Here is a 17,578-nt window from a genome sequence, read left to right as displayed (position 1 = left end):
TTCTGCATGGAGACATGCATGAATGGGCATACCTTCATTGAAGGTTGTGTGTCAGGGCTGTTAACTCGGCACGTAAAAATCAACTACCAATCATTAGCGGACCAGAGTTCTGTTGTGGTGACCCCTAACTGGGAAAAGCCGAAAGACAGAAACAATCTTTACAGTGAAGCAGAACAAACAATTTCAAACATCTGCTGGAAAGAATGATGATTTTCCAGCATTCTGGATGCAGGGATTTTTCTGATAGCCTGAGTTTCAAAGAGGGGTGTAGAAGAGCAGTGCTGAAGCTCCAGTGATAGCACTCAATAATGTTTTACAGTTAGAAAAAGAACTCCAAACACAGCCCTGATGAATAATGAATTATGGAGCTCAGTAAGCTGTTATAAGCTACAGGGTGACTTAGTGAAGGCCTTCCCTCATTCATCCCTCTTTCCCAGAAAGAGACTGAAGGCTCCAAAGCTATGTATATGGCAGAGTAAGTCATTTGTTTAGAAAATAAAATAAAACCACAGTGTTAAATGGCCAAACTCTCTGAGGCTGTTCAGCTAAAGCATTATGACATGCAACCATGAGCTGCAGAGGCACCAGTGTATGTGTTGTGTGTGTGTGTGTGTGTGTGTGTGTGTGTGTGTGTGGGGGGGGGGGGTCAGTATTTTTTTTTTTTTTTAGTTTCCTCTGTTGTATCATTTATTATGGCTGGATGCAATGCTATTTAAAGCAGCCAGAGCTTAGTCACAAGATGTTTGTATATAGTGACTATATTTGTTTAACTGCTGCCAGCCATTTTACCGTGCACTTAGCTACAACTACCTTTGCAGCTAAGCAGAAGGTTATCAGAATTACACCTTCTGCTGATGTAACTCTCAGGGAAAATGGGATAAATGTTCCATAATCAGAATGTAAAACCACAGAGATGCATTTCTACTGCTAGAAAAGAAATAGGTACAATCAAATCCAAAAACATTGTCTAATTGGTAAGTTTTGTGTGCAACAATAGGTCATTAATCACACACACAGTATACATTTTTTTCAAATATTTGTTGTTTTGTTTTAATTTTAGGACTTAGCTAAGAGATGTTATGGTTTTGATTGAATTCATCTAATGGGTCTAGGGACACTGACAATATAGTTCAGACAGCAGGACTCACTTTTTCGTATTCTGTGATATGGTTTAGGATCAGTGATGATTGTGTATTACAGACTAATGTATATCATGTAATATGTGTTGTCTACTAAACTGTATCTTGGGTGCCATTGTTTGTTACTTTAATAATCTGAAATACCAAATTAGGTATATGTCTTACAATTCATTTGTAAATGTGAGTTAAAACGTCAGAGTGCATCAAAAACACTTGCTAAGGTTATCCGAAAACATTTAAAGCTGAAACAAAATGGAACCCTTCAAACAAAATTACTGTTCTTATTGCTGCAAGTAAAAAAGTTGAGGGGATTTGTGCAATTATGTTACATACAACAGTATACAAGTCACAAGTAATCATATTCATTATGCAGAATGTGGAGCTCAGTGAAGAGAAATTAAGTATGACTAGACTGACTGGTCATCCATTCTCTAGATAATTCTAAATGTACTCAATAATCATTGCTTCAGATCTAAACCTTTGCCCAGCCCAAAGTCACAGCCTAACTGAGGCAATATATGCAATAAACATCTGTTTGGAGTTTCTGCAACATTACTCAGTCACTGTCTCTCTGTGTTTCTTTCTCCCTTAGAGAGAGCAGACTTCCTATAACTGCAGATAATGGACGCTGGAACATTTTAGGGGGAAGAAGGAGTGCAGCACCAATACTTGTCATGAAATAAAACTGATACAAATCTATATGTGCATATTATATTATACACTCATGGATTCACATTCTCTGTTGTTGAAGAATTTAACGTCATGATTTCATAACAGTAACTGAGCAGCCCAAGTATAGGTTTAACAGATCTATGATTTTTTTTATGCCAAAAGTCAGCACTCACTGACATACAAAACCTGGCAAAATTAAACTGTACCTGAACTACTTGGAATCGTAACTTACAATAATGGATCATCATGCTATATAAAAGTAAAAGTTCAGCCCAAGCTGTAGATTTTCTATCTGAACTTTGGAACTTTCATATAAAAAAATTGCTAACAAACACCAAATATTGCTTTCTGTGAAGCCACTTTCTACATCACAACAGATGTAAGTGTATGACAATAATGTTCACAGGCTGTCAGTTTTGTTTCATTTTAAGTCCCACATGCAACCAAGCTTCATTAGCTTTTATACGTAAGCTAATAATAAATGCGCATCATAAATGAAAAAAAAATTGCTGAGTTATTTGAAAGAAGTGCTGTAAAACTAATGCATAATATTAACATACACTGCATCTGAAGCACCTAATGTCACTGACTTTCCTGGAGACAGTTTACAAAAGTTAGCGCTGAAAAAAGGAAAATGACAAGCAAAACAAATCAATGGAAATCGGGAGGAGAGCTAAATAAAGGAAGAAGTATGCTTATGGGCTGAGGTATCATATAAAACTTTATTTCAATAACTTCAGCAATATTATGAATTCATAACTACAACAATAATTGTTTTGTTATATTTACAGGTAAATGCTGCTGTTCTTTTTTCCTTTCTTAATATCTTATGGGTCAGTTTTGTAGACTGGGTTTTCACTCTTGTCTTTTACTGGCAGCTCTGCAAACTCATCTGAAATTGGCTGTGACTTAACTGGAAGGAAATGAGCTCAGCAATACAGCTGCACTTTCTGCTTCTGCATATTAGCACAGCTGATGGAATAATCTGTTGCTGGCTGAGTATGCATTTTCTCCAGTGCCTTCAAAAACAATGGCTGTACCCCTGCCAAAGATAAAGGAGCCAGAGTCCAGAAAACAACTAGATTAACAAACAAGTACAATCATTGCTAGGTCTCAGTCTGTGAAAAGGTACTCCACAACCAGTAAAGTTACTAACATAGCCCTGTTAAATGAACAAGAGAAGGCACTATCTGCAAGGAAGGAAAAAAGCAAAAAAAAAAAAAAAAGTGATGTCCTGTAAAATCTACAGGATCACTTTAAGTGCTGCTTAAAAGCTGTGGTGGTGGTGCTGCGGTAGCGTTGTCACCTTACAGTAAGACGCTGTCCAGTTCGATTCTCAGCTAGAGCGTCTTCTACGAGGAGACATGCGTGAATGGGCGTACCTTCGTTGAAGGTTGTGCATCAGGCCTGGCAAGCCGATACGTAAAAATCAACTGCCAATCATTAGCGGACCGCTGTGGCAACCCCTAACTGGGAAAAGCCGAAAGACACAAACAAACTTTAAGTGCTGCTTAAAGGCAACCTATTTTTATGGCCCCGCTATGTTATCCACTATTCCTTTAGTGTCTATATTCAGCTTGGATCAGTTAATAAGATGCCATTCTGACAAGCCTTTTCTGCATATTATTTACTGGTTATTAACTGTGAAAACAGCTGTATGTGTATGCATAGTATATCATATGCAGCTCTGCAGAAATAAACCTGATCTTGCGTAAAATAAATGTCCAGTAAAGATGATGAGAACATCAGCACAAAGAACCTACTTAAATGTAAACAGCTGTTGGACACTTTAGTAATATAAATTACAAGTAAACAAATCAAACAATGTCTAACCCAAGCTGGAAAGCAGTATACAAGTTCAAATGTAATTCTAAAACTGAACTATTACTATGGCACCATTAGAAATAGGATGACTTTTTTAATTTCTTTGTCAACCAGGTAAGCTCAGTGGAAAACACGACCCTTTTCAGGGATGATCCAGGAGCACAGTCTGGTAAAGTGATTTGCCCAGAGTCACACATAGGACAAAATGGGGTAGACCAAAATTAAACTTTGTACTATGAGCAGTAGCTCACTAACTGCTCACAGCCTTAATCTTCTGTACAATCTGACTGACGATGTAAAAAACAAAACATATTTCAGCATCAGGTAAACCTGAATCCAAAAAAATTTCAGGTAACCAAATGTGAAAATAATTGAACCAGCCATGTTTTTAAATTCTAGCTAATCATGTTTTGTTTATTACAGCCAATCACAATTCAATCCCTTTACCTTGAGTTGCCTAAGTATATAGGTCATTACTGTTGTAACTTGTAATCACACTAAGCACTCATCCATATCATGAATAAAATATCTGCTTAATAAAAACATCTGGCACCCTAAGCTTTATTTTCATGACTGGGAAAATCATGAAGCAATATACTGCACTCAAGGAAAAACTAGCTATCAAGTAGCACAGGTCAGAAGTCGATAGCTCCAGATCACCCACAATGAGTGTTTTCATTGCAAAAGTCCTTCTCAGGCCTATCCTTGCTTTTTTCAAAATGTAAGCATACCATTTTCCATTTTTTTCCTAATCATAATTGGATAACTGGGCAAATGACATAGATCAAAGACACTCTACAGCTATGGCCCTTGCCAAAGGTAAACAGTGCATAGGAAAACAATATTCCACTGAGTGATATACTTGTATATAAAATATATTTAATACAGTCATTGTTACAAAGAACAGCACACAAGGGAGTAACATCTACATCAATATTTGAAGACGGAGCACATCCTTCATCATTCAGGTTACTATGTACAACTATGTTACTGTACATGTACTGCCACCTTAATTTTTTTGTTCCATTATCCTGCTTCTAATGATATTCACATACTACATAAAGAAATAAAACACTTGGAAGATTATTCTTTAAATATTCTTTGGTCCATTATATCGAGTACAATAACTGGAAGAGTGTTCCACTGTAAAGGCCCACACCTTCCTGAAGTCATCTTTCCATTTATTTATGAAGTGCTTGGGGTGCTGTGGAAGTACTACATAATCAGATCTTGAGTTAAGTCAATGGTACGTTGCTTGGATTCTTAAACAATCCACAAGTAGATGGCAGTAGTCACACATCATGAAACTATATGGTATATTTAACAATATATGGCAAGTCCTCTGCAGAATTAGGAGACAGTTATGCTGTATACGGAGAGAAATTACTCTATAGACTTTACTGAACAAGACTTGAAGACAGTGCTACAGATGTGTCCAAGGACACATATGTATAGGACATGCTCTATTTTTGGCAAACTGGTACTTGTAATAACAATAGCAGCTCTGACTTCTTCAGTGAAAAATCTGGTAGCTGTCTGAGATGTCTTTAACTGATTGCAGCTTTACTAATAATGTAATCTATATGGTGAAAAAAATGGTTTATAAAACACTGTAGATTCTTAAAGTAACATGGGATTGTAATATTATTGGGGATTTTGATAATTATTTGGAGAAGGTTCTTAAGATGCTAGAAGATACCCAGACTTCCAAGATGGCTGCACATTGACTGACAGCTTAATTCTCCCAGTGTGAAAACAGAAACTCAGCAGAGAAGGCCAGTAGACTTGCGTTTATGGGTAAATCTCAGTAAATGGCTAGTAAGTGTACTGCCTGGATGCCAGGAAAAAAGAAATACAGAGGACCTGGAAAAAATCAGCTACAAAAAATGAGGAAGAAACACTGACTGGGGAAAGTTCTGAAGCTGTTCAGCAAAAAACAATGCAACCTCCAGATATGAATTCCAGTAACCTACAGGAAGATATAAGACAAGTGCACGCAGACCTGTTTAAAATAAATGAAATACTGATGGAGTATATGAACAAAAACAACAAAAGGCTGTAAAAATGGTAGAAGCTTTAAACAAATATTCAGATGAGGCAATAAAGCTGCAAAAATCAGAGGTTGAAATGAAGAAAAGGCTGTCTGCATATGAGATTGCTCAGGAAGAGATGTTTCAAAAACTAATAGAATTAAAGGACAGCGCATGTAGGGAAAACTTGAGATTTTCAGCTTTACCACAAAAGCTAGAAGGAACAGACTGCATTAATTTTATGAAAGCACAAATAAGCAACTGGACTGGTATTCCACAGCAGGAATTGTTAGTTGAAAGGGCACATCATGTGTATGCTCCAAACCTGGCTATGAGAAAGCAGCCTAGACCTTTAATAGTAAAGATGCAATCCTACCAACAGAAGGAGTTGATTTTGACGAAACTGTGGCAGAAGGACAAAGTACTAAAAGTTGGAGACAGCAGAGTGTTTGTGGAGAATGATTTCTCATTGTACACCATTCAGAAGACAAGCAAATTTATTCCACTCTTCAGGGAATAAGCAGGTGTGAGATTAAAACTGCTATACCCATCTGTCTTCAAAGTATTCTTCTCTGGAGGGAAAATCATTTTTTGATGAAGTACATGCTAAGGAGAAAATACAAATGTTTGTCCAACAAAAAGTGAGCTGTGAAACAAAAAGAGATTCTGTTTCTTCTGTTAATAAAAACCACAGATAGACTGCACCTGTGAAACTTTTTCCAGTGTTAATGGAAAATGTTGGAGTGAAGGAAGGGAGCATGAGAGTTGACTAGAAGAATTGAGTGTACTTTGGAAATGAAGCAGAAACAGGATTTGGGAGATAGACATGAACAATAATAAAACCAGTAACTTAATATGGGATTACAATGCAATAATTATATGTGTGAAATATGACAGAACAAGAAAATCTGGAAATAGTGGACTTAAGTAAAGACATTTTTTCTTACTAGCACTATTTCTGTGGTGTATGGTTTTCTTTGCATGCTATAAAGTATAGTTTTCTCATCTGTTTTTAAGTGTAATGGGAATTGTAAACAGGTGCTGCTGTTATTTTTTTCTTTTATTTCTCCCCTCTCTATTTCTTTTTGTTCAGTTTTAAGAAATGTAGGCAATACAATGAAAAAAACCCTGGTTGAAAGAGCATGACAAAAGAAAAATTAATGTGCTTTCCTCTCATTCTTGCATAGGGAAAGGACTGGATTAAAGACCTTAGATTGATTTAGTAATAAAAGTTTTAAGAGTAAGCAAGTAAGTGAAAAAGAATATTGAATAGTATGGGCTTTTCTCTAGCAAACCGATGAATGCTCAGTGGAAATTCTGCAGCTGGTCTTCATGTTTCCATGGAAACAATCTGATAAACAGAAACTGGCTACAGGCTGGTACAGATTGATTGGCTGAAGGAAAAAAAATAAGAAAAGAAATTAACTAAAGATTCTAGTTGTCTACTGATGTACTATGTTCTTCATCTGTAAATATGTTGTAAGTAATTTCTATGTTAAATTGTTAATTGCTATGTAATCCAATGTAACTACTGTCTGTTTATTTTACTGTGGAGCTTTTCTCCCCGGGCCTCCGCTGAAAATGGACCCACGTCCAGTCGGACACTCCCAGTCAACAAATTTAAATAAATAAATAAATAAATAAACTAAGACATAATGTTCTCTGAAAACATTCAGGGGTTTTCCCAGATGGGAGGGCTATAAAGAAAAGACCAACCCAATTAGCACTTGGTAGAAGCACAGGCTGCACCATGCTTCTTAGCATGTTTAACCTTTCTTTTAGGTTAATTCACATCTATGAGTGCAGCTGTCAGTTTGGGACTTTTGCTTCTAATTAGGAGGGTAAAACTTCAATATTTGAATCTGTACATAGTTTGTGTGTTAGTATTAAGTTACTAGCTTTTAGGAGGTATTGAGGTGTGTTTGTGCTTTTTTTTTTTTTTTTTGAGGGCTTTCAATAAAAAAAAAGTTTTGTTAGATGTGACATAGGCTGAAACAAATATGATAAAAAAAACAACTGTATAAAAGTTCAACCTGTCAAAAAGTGTATGCATGAACAAAAAAGCTGTTACACAAAAAAGTGGGAATAATAACTTTTTAATACAATGATGCTTTCTGTAATGTCTTTAAATGTCAACAGTCTCGCAGATAAATATGAAAAAGAAAGAGCAGTGAACTATATTAAAATATAGATTGCAAACAGCTATGTTACAGGAGACACACTGAGAAAGAACTGAACATCTAAATTTTATAAAGAAAGGTTTTCAGGATAGTTATTCAGCAGAATGTCTGGGACAAACGAAAACAGGAGTACTTATATTAATTGCAAGAGAAGCTCCAATAGTGATAGAAGAGGATAAAAAAGATAACAATGGTAGATATGTAGTGCAAAGGGGCTACTGGCACAGGAGGAAGATTATGCTGGTATGTATTTATATTCCACTTAAAACTGCCATAGTGCAGCTTAAGAAAATTCTGGGAGAAATAATCACTTTTCAGCAAGGAATATTACTTATAGGTGGAGAATGGAATGTAATCTGCAACAGTGAAGATGTGTCTGGGGGGCCCAGAAAGAAAAGTATAACAAAGTAGGGTACAAGTTTGAAGAAATTTATGAAAATATTTGGCATGGAAGATGTGAATTCAGTAACAGGAGTTCGGAGTGAATTTATATACTATTCCCCAAAATATAACAACTGTGTTTGGAGTGAATTTATATATTGTTCCCCAAGATATAACAACTGGGATAGGCTAGATAGAATTTACATTTCACAGGAACATGTGCATTTAACTGAAGGTCTTGATATGTACTCAATAACTAAATATTTCATATCATGCACCAACAATAAAATAAAAACACAGAGTAATGAAATATAAATGAGACACTGGCACTTTCCCTCCTATCTGTTGAAAAGAGAGAAATTTAAGAAATGGGTAGTGGAGATTATTCAGGAGCTATTAGACAGAAATTTGTTCTGAAAATATAGCTCAAGAGTGGTATAAAATTAAGGTGGAGTTTAAAAATAGGGTAGAAATGAAAGAAGGGGATCTATGGTTAAGAAGTAACAATAATTATTTAGAGGAACTGACAAATGTTAAAGCACTGCAGAATAAGGGGAATCTCATAGAACAAGAAGAGGATGAACTGCAGAATGCTAAGTATAAAATAAGGGATTATCTCAATAATATGCATGAGTTTAGAAAGATTGCTGTTAAGTAACTGTTTTTTGATAATAATAGTAGAGTACAAAAAGTCTTAGCACAATGACCCAAGTAACAGAAAGTAGAAAGGGCTGTCACCAAGCTTAGGGAGCCTATAACAAGGAAGGTAACAAGAGATCCTGTAGCGGTATTAGAAATATATCAGAAATTCTATGAAAGTCTGTATAGAGCAGAGAAATATGGAAATCAAGAAAATATACACATGTAATTGTTTATGGAAGAAATAAATATGCCACTGTTAGAGGTAGATGAGGCTCAATTACTAATGGTTAGGACAGGAGGAGATAAGATCAAAACTGTGACGTATAACCAATCTACAGGAAAGTCCCCAGGAATAGATGGTATTCCTGTGTAAGTTTGGAAGCTAGGAGAGGAAAAACTGATAAAGATCTGGAAGGATTTGTTTAAAAATATTTTAAGAGGAGGAGAAGTACCAACATCCTGCAAGAAAGCAGTGGTAGCGTTAATACCTAAAGAGGGTAAAGATCCATCAGACCCAGCTTCTTACTCACCCATTTCAACATTTAACCATATTTATAATGTGGTCATGTCTATAATGGCTAAAAGAATGACAAACATAATGCCAAAATTGATAGATATGGATCAATGTGGTTGTGTGGAGGGGAGGCAAACATTTGCCAATATTAACAGAACATTGATGATCCAGAGGGAAGCAGAATGCAAGAAGATACAATTTCTGTTGGTGGGTCTTGATGCAGAGAAGGCATTTAACAGAGTAAGCTGGGAGTTTATGAGCAGGGCAATGGGAGCATCTGGATTTCCTGAAAAAAAATATAAGGTTGATTAGGAGGATATATGAGGGATCGGAGGTGAAAATTAAAGTGGGTAGGGTCCTCTCTGATAATTTATGCTTGAGCAGAGGAAGCAAGCAGGGGTGTTCTCTTTCCCCTTTGTTATTTGCATTATATTTAGAACCGCTGGCAAAGAAAATAAGGGACTCAGAAATTCATGGATATAATTGGTATGGTACTCAAGAAAAGCTGTTTTCTATTTGCAGATGATATTATTTTATACCTGACAAAACCAGAAAGAGACTTTGCAGTGTTATGGAACATTTTGAAACAGTTTCAAATCTTTTCAGGATACAAAATTAATAAAGCTATTGAGGTAAATTATGTACCCATACAAAATTGGTTCAGCAATATTCGTATTTATGGTGGACATGATAAAATGAAGTGTTTAGGACTATGGATTAAAAATGATGCCGGTGTGGCAGCTAAGGATATGTGGGAAGAGACTAAACAAAAGATAATATAAAAACTGAGAAAATGGAAGCTTTATTATATGGATATGAATAGTAAGATACAAGCAGTCAAAATGTTTTTAATCCCTTTAGTCTTATATACAGGTAAGGCATATTTTTGTCAACCAAGGGAGCAGTTGTGGATACAATTAATAAAGAGCTGAAGGACTTTATGTGGGAGGGGAAGACAGCAAGAGTCAAGTGGGATAAGCTGATTCTTCCAGTAGAACATGGCAGATTGGGATTACCCAATCTGAACAGGAATTTCAGAGGTACATAGTTAAGGCTTTTATACATAGCACATGCAGAAAAATGTAATTCAAAGTGGAAAGGGATGATGTTGAAACAGGGTGGAAGTTCAAGAAACAAGGAAAGAATGGGATTTTGGATGCAGGGCTTTAATGAGAATAACAATAATCATACAGGCTATTATATCTATAAAATAGCAGAAAGTATTCTAAGAACTAAATAATCCAACACACAAGATAGCAGTGAGGCAGCCAGGCAGTATATGAAACATAAAACTTTTATTACATAAAATAAAAAAATGTAAGTGCTTTTGCTGTGAGCTTCTTCAGACCAGTAAAAGCATCTTAATCAAACAAAGACATTTAAATATAATTGATCAACCAATAAGATTCAAAGAATCAATTTCAAATGTGAATCCAAAATTTAAAGACATACACCATCTTTACATAAACTTGCCTCTGTCATTATGGCTAGGTTGTCATAAAATAGCAGCTTCTAACTACAGACTTATTATAAAACAACCTTCCACATGTTGTAAATATATATAATAAATTCTGCATATATATAAAAGCACCTAGCAGTAAATATGTCTAAGCATAAAATATGATGACTTCTAAAAAATACATACTAATAAACAGAGTGGGACTAACCCTTAGTCATGTCTGTATACTTCTCAGTTAGGGATGCCCTCTCACTGAGGCTTCAATAAGGGAACACCTATATAGTACTAGAATATGTTCTAGAAACAGTGCTTTATCCAAGCATACCTTATTGCAAGGGGATGATCATACATTTAAGTTTATGGTGATAGATATTAATGTACCTAGCCTATTTGAAGGTGACATCAGAAACATGATAGAAGGTAGATAGGTTAAGTGGATACTCATATTGAGAGCTGACAGGGGTAGAGGCCTCAATGAGATGGCATCCCTAAAAAAAAAAATTGATTTCTTTGAATCTTACTGGTTGACCAATTATATTTAAATGTCTTTGTTTAAGATGATTTTACTGGTCTGAAGAAGCTCACAGTGAAAGCGCTTACCATTTTTTTATTTTAAAAGTTTTATGGTTCATATACTGCCTGGCTGCCTCACTGCTATCTTGTGTGTTGGACTACTTGGATTTATATTTCTAAGCAGTGGGAGGGCCTATATTAAAATCTCAAAGTCTGACAATATCAAATACGATATTGTCGACACGAGAATACCGAAAGCGCACTACATCGAACGTTTAAACGGAAAATCCCTGTAGGGGGAGATTTCCATTCACTTCAATGTAGTGCGTTCTTGGAGTTGGTATATTTAAGTAGGGGGTGTGGGGGGTGCAGGGGGGCTTGCCCACTGCCTACACACTATTTATTTATTTTTAATTTAGTTTTTTTTTTTTGGTTTCGATGGTTTAAGACTTCGATCACTAAAGTACGATCTTTAGTGATTCGAAGTTTTAAACCTTCGAGATTATAACATAGACCTGCAGTGGGACACATCCTGTGGAGAGCTACCTGGGTATTTATTATTCTAAGAACTAAGCCAAAATGGGAATGGAGAAAAGAGATTTTGCCGATAGGGATGACTGCAATTAGGGATATAGACAGTAGGCAAGAGGGGCCTGGAATTTATTGGAGAAAACTGGCAAAGGAACCAAGGCATTGGGAGCAAATAACTAGAGAGGGAAAGATAACAGAATGGGAAGAGACCAAGAATTTATTTGGACTGCAGGTTAGAGATTACCTTACCTATCAAGGATTGATATCAAGTATAGGCAAACAGAAAGAAATAGAGGCTCCCAAATGGTAGACCAGCATGTGTAGAGTTTTTAGTAGAATCAAGAACAGAAGCTGCCATTAAAAACAAATAACTAGTAGAGCATATAAAATATTGCATAACTATAAGAATCAATCAGAGGAGGTTAGAAAGGCTTGGAAAGAGAGACTGGATAAGCAATTCACAAAGAAAAAATGGGAGGAAATATGTATGTCTCCCAAATATGCAACAAAATCTAGAAGATTTAGGATTTTTGCTTGGGAATGTTTACATAGATATTTTTATACCCCAAGTAGACTAAAGACACGTTTTCCTCGGATAGGCAGTAAATGTTGGAAGTGCAATGGGGAAGAGAGAGGTACGTGGGAACATATTTTCTGGGAGTGTGGTAGGTTGGCAGACTTTAAAGATTCCCTGCGGGATGCACTGTCAGAGATGCTGGGTGGACAGATTGGTGTGATGAGTGAGATGATTTTTTTGAATCGGAATTGCCTAGACATGGTTAAGGCCTTGCTGTGCCTAATTATGGTGGCTGCCAAAAAGCGATTACTAGAAAATGGAAATCAAACTCTAAACCAACTATATTAGAAGTAGTGAATACAGTAACAGAGCTAAAACAACTAGAACTGAGATCTTTAGAAAATGGTAGGAGCAAACTACACAGGAAAAAAATGGGAATTGTGGGAACAATATATGCAGAGGAGGATCAAGGTTTAAAAGAAGGCAGGACTTAAATGAACTATGTAATGTTTGACTGAAAATGATAGTAGATTATAAGTGATGTATAATTTTTGCAACTGGGAGTGTGTCAGTATGGTTTGTGATGTAAAATGCTTGCAATTAGGATTGTGTCAGTGTGGTTTGTTTTCATTTACATAAATGTATGATTGCTTATGCTGTAAGTGATGATTTAATAAAGATGCTTCTTTTAAAAAAATGGTCAGGAATTGAATAATTTATGTAATGTTGCTTAGGTTATATGCTGTATAGCAATACATGTGAAGTATAATGTGTTGTTATTGTTATTATGTTAATACAGTTTGATTACTGTTGTGTAGATGTAAATTTGCCTGTGTCACAATTGATAATTCAATAAAGGTGTTTTTTAAAATTAAAAAAAATATGCTAGGAGGTACCAAAAAACAAAGTGCATCTTGGATGAGTTAACCTGTCGTTTATGCAAGCTGAACCAGACTGAACTGTCACACAAACCACTTTATTGCAAGGGGAATGGTGACTATGATGTGAAAGTGAGAAAAAGATTAACTTGTTAAGCATTTTCGTAGCACAAGACCGAATCTTAACAGCATTTTGAAGTACTTAATAAAATCTTGTTAAGGACACCCATGTGTTTCATGCTAGGGACTGACAGCAAAGACTGCTGGCCAGCAAAAAGCAGCAGCAGCAGCCAAAGGTAAAACAGCTTTTAAAAAGTCTAAGAACTTCACCCTGTCACACAACCAAAAAAGTATAGCACAATGAGATGTCTTAACAGCTTTTAAAGCCATTAAAACTACAGAGGAACATTTAATTTCTGCCTGCTGGAGGATCTCTTAGCTGACCCTGATTTTGCAGAACATGCCTGATTTTGTCTCTTATTTCTGTTCCTTTCCACTAAAATTTTTGATTTTCTGGTAAATCACTAATCAATCAGCCATTAATGATGGCCATTAAAGTTTCAAAATTCTTATTGTTTAGAAGATGCATGTTGACGTATAACATTAAAGTTTCATACTTCTTATTGTTTAGAAGATGTATGTTGACGTATAACATTAAAGTTTCATACTTATTGTTTAGAAGATGCATGTTGATGTAAAGAATTAAAGTTTCATACTTCTTATTGTTTAGAAAATATATGTTGATGTATAACATTAAAGTTCCACATTTCTTATTGTTTACAAAAAAAGAAGTTATGTACTCACCATAACGTTCCATGTTTGTAGTCCATCTCGCCCTTCATTCATACATATGGGTTCGGAGCCGATGGTCGGCTCTGACTCGGCCTATTACAAAGCTCAAAGTCTCCTAGTTGGCTCGTGGCTAGGTAGGTATCCCATAGTGCACTAGTACAATCCCCAGATCTTGTTTGCTGCTAAACTATAGAAAGATAGAAATAAGGTTATCCAGAAAGAGCAACAATAATGAAAGGTCTCCACCCTACCAAAGGTAACACTATCCTGTCTCCAGATCCTTCAAGGATTGGACTAGGTGGGTGGGTTCGTAAGAATGAAGGGCGAGATAGACTACAAACATGGAATGTATGGTGAGTACATAACTTCTTTATGTTCTGTAGTCATCTCTCCTGCATTCTTATATATGGGACAGTGTCCCTAGCATCTTACTCTCGGGGGGCTCAGGGGAATATACTCCTGAGTACCATGGAACCAAAGGAGGATCTACCCCTTGAGGTCAAATCCAATTTGTAATGAGTAATAAAGGTATGAGGGGTAAACCAAGTTGCTGCTGCACAAATACTGTCAATTGGAACTCTGGCTTAGAAAGCAGACAGGGATCTTGTAGAATGAGCCTTAATTTTGAATGGTAGAGTCTTTCCATTGGAGGAGTAAATTAAGGAAATACAGCTCAAAATCCAATTAGACAGGGTCACTTTAGAGACTGGCAGACCTATTCTAGACTCAGAAAAGGATACAAGCAATTGATCTGCCTTTCCGAGTTCCTTAGTCCTGCGAAGGTAGAACCGTAATTGCCTGTGGACATCAAGTTGATGAAATTTGTATTCTGCAGTGTTGGAATGATTAGGGAAAAATACAGGTAATTCGATAGTCTGGTTCAAATTAGTCTGAGAGCAAACTTTAGGGATAAAGGAAGCATTTGTAGGAAGGGAAACTCTGTCTTTGTGGAAAATCAAATAAGGAGGCTTAATTGACAGTGCTTGTAACTCTGATACCCATCTATCTGATGTGATAGCTACTAGAAACAAAGTCTTCCAAGACAGAAACTTCAATTGACATGAATGTGGGGGTCCAAAGGGCAGGGAAGTTATTTTGGACAGAATGAAGTTAAGATCCCAAGGAGATACAGGTTCCTGAAAGGGAGGTCTGAGCAAAGTAGCGCCTTTAAGGAAGGTTTTACATAATCTGAGGGACATCACATTAGATTCATGTTGATCCAAATGAAAGTTAGATCTCGCTGCTAATTGTATCCTAATTGTGGCAGCAGATGATCCCTGATGGGAAGAGTTCAGACAAAAATTCTAATGCCACAGGGATGGATGCTGTGTAAGGATCTACATTTCTTTCCTTTGCCCAGATAGAAAACCTTCTCCATTTGCTAGTGTATAAGTTCCTAGTGGAAGGTTTATGCGAAGACGTAAGGATGTGGGTAACAGCAGGTGAAAAATCATGAAGCTTGACTAGGGATGGAAGTGGAGCAGCCACGCTGTCAAGTTGAGGGTGTGGAGGCAGGGGTGAAGGGAGCCTGACATGTATGTCAAGAGGTCTGGCACTGGGTCCAGAGTCCATGGATCATCTAGTAGATGAGGCCCGAGAAAGGGGAACCATATCTGGTGAGGCCAGTAAGCAATGATAAGAATCATCTTGCTTCCCAATAACTTTGCTTTCTGTATCACTTTGGATATGAGCGGAAAGGGAGGGAATGCATAAAGGAGTCCCGGGGGCCAATTGTGAACAAGTGCATCTCTCGGTGACTCCCCTGGAGGGGGGATAAGGGAGAAATGGCTACTGCATTTGGCATTGATCAGGCTGGCAAAGAGATTGCAGCAAGGCTGTCCCCATTTGCAGAAGATCTGTTCCGCTACTTCCTGTTTCAGAAACCACTCGTGAGGCATCAAGAGTGCCCTGCTGAGCTTGTCAGCTATGACATTGATTGTCCCCGGGATATGTGTTGCTACTAGAAGATGTTGGGAAGATATAGCCCACTTCCAAACATGAAGAGCCTCCAGGCAAAGGGGGTAGGATCTGGTTCCTCCTTGCTTGTTTAGATACCATACCACTGACTTATTGTCCAAATGGATTGCTATCATCCCTAGAGAAAGAAAGTCATGAAGTGCTTGCAATGCTAGAAGCACTGCTCTCATCTCTAGGACACTGATATGCAGGTGAGCCTCGTGATCTTGCCATGTGCCTTGGACAGTCCTGCCTAGATAATGTCCCCCCATCTGTGAGGCAACCGTGGTCACAGTAGCAATGGGTTGGCAAGGGAAGAATGGAGTGCCTGTTGTCAGCTGATCTGGTTGAATCCACCAATGAAGGTCCTTTTTGCAAGACTCTGTTATGAGAATATAGTGAGATAGAGGCAGTTGTTGCAGGGACCACTATGAAAATAGAAGCCATTGCAGTATTCGTATATGCAATCTGGCTAGAGGGACTAGAGTTATGGTGGAGGCCATGGTCCTTAAGAGTTTCAGCACTGTCTTTGCCTTGACTTTCTGTAGAGGAAGTAGACTGAGAATTTATTGCCTGAGGTTTTGAATTCTGTCTGCAGGTAGACGAGCTAGCGTGGTGGCTGTGTCTATTCCTGCACCTATAAAAGTCACAAACTGAGAGGGCGATAAGGCAGACTTTTCCCAATATATTGTAATCCCCAGCTGGGAACAGAGCTGGATGGTCAAATCTCTGGTTTGTAGGAGTAGGTACCTGGTGGTGGTGGTCAGGAGCCAGTCGTTCAGGTACAGAAACACTTGGAATCCATGACATCTCAGGTGAGCTGTCACTACTGCCATGCATTTGGTGAACACCCTGGGGGCTGTGGTGAGACCAAAGGGCAGAGCACGAAATTGGTAATTACTGGCTCCCAGCTGGAAGCGTAAATGACTCCTCGATGCTCTGTCCATTTTTATATGGTAGTACGCATCTTGGAAGTCTATGGAGCACATCCTAACAGAGGGAGTATAGACTGTAGTGTCACCATCTGGAACATGGCCTTCTTGATGGATTTGTTTTGTTTGCTGAGGTCCAAGATGGGCCTCCAGTCCCCTGTTCATTTTGGCACTAAAAAGAATCTGGAGTAAGTTCTGAATCCTATCTGGTTTGCATGGATGGTTTGGATGATTCTCTTTGCAAGCAACTTTTACACTTCTACAGTTGCTTGATCCCTCTGATTGGGTGGAACATTTGGGATCTTCTTGGGAGTGTGGGGTGGAAGAGAAAAGGGTATGGAGTATCCTCTGATGATTATTCTTTATACCCATTTGTCTTTGGTGATGTTTAGCCAGGCCTCCGGATACAAAGATAGGTGACCCCCGACTGGCTCCAGAGAAGCACAGCTGGGCTGCACATCAGGAGCGCTTATAGGGATGGCCTTGAAAAGAATCTTGGTCATCCTGGTTTTGCGGACCCCCCCTGCCTCTAGGGCGATGTACCATTAGCTCCTCCTACTCTGTCTCTGAAGGAGGAATCACTCTGTTCATCTGGGAAAAATCTCTGGGACTTCTTGA

At 37.6% G+C, this 17,578-nt stretch overlaps 1 protein-coding gene across 1 annotated transcript in view; it reads right to left on the bottom strand.

The window, feature by feature from the left end:
* Window positions 1–17,578, bottom strand: part of HTRA4 (HtrA serine peptidase 4) — an 853,851-nt gene that overhangs the window by 633,763 nt on the left and 202,510 nt on the right. The gene's annotated exons all lie outside the window — the stretch shown is intronic.

Source organism: Protopterus annectens, chromosome 9.part0, assembly GCF_019279795.1.
Source record: "Protopterus annectens isolate FY-2018-M chromosome 9.part0, PAN1.0, whole genome shotgun sequence".
In the NCBI taxonomy this organism is placed as follows: domain Eukaryota; kingdom Metazoa; phylum Chordata; order Ceratodontiformes; family Protopteridae; genus Protopterus; species Protopterus annectens.
Note: the sequence above shows the minus strand (reverse complement) of the source record. Positions and strands in the feature narration are given on the sequence as shown.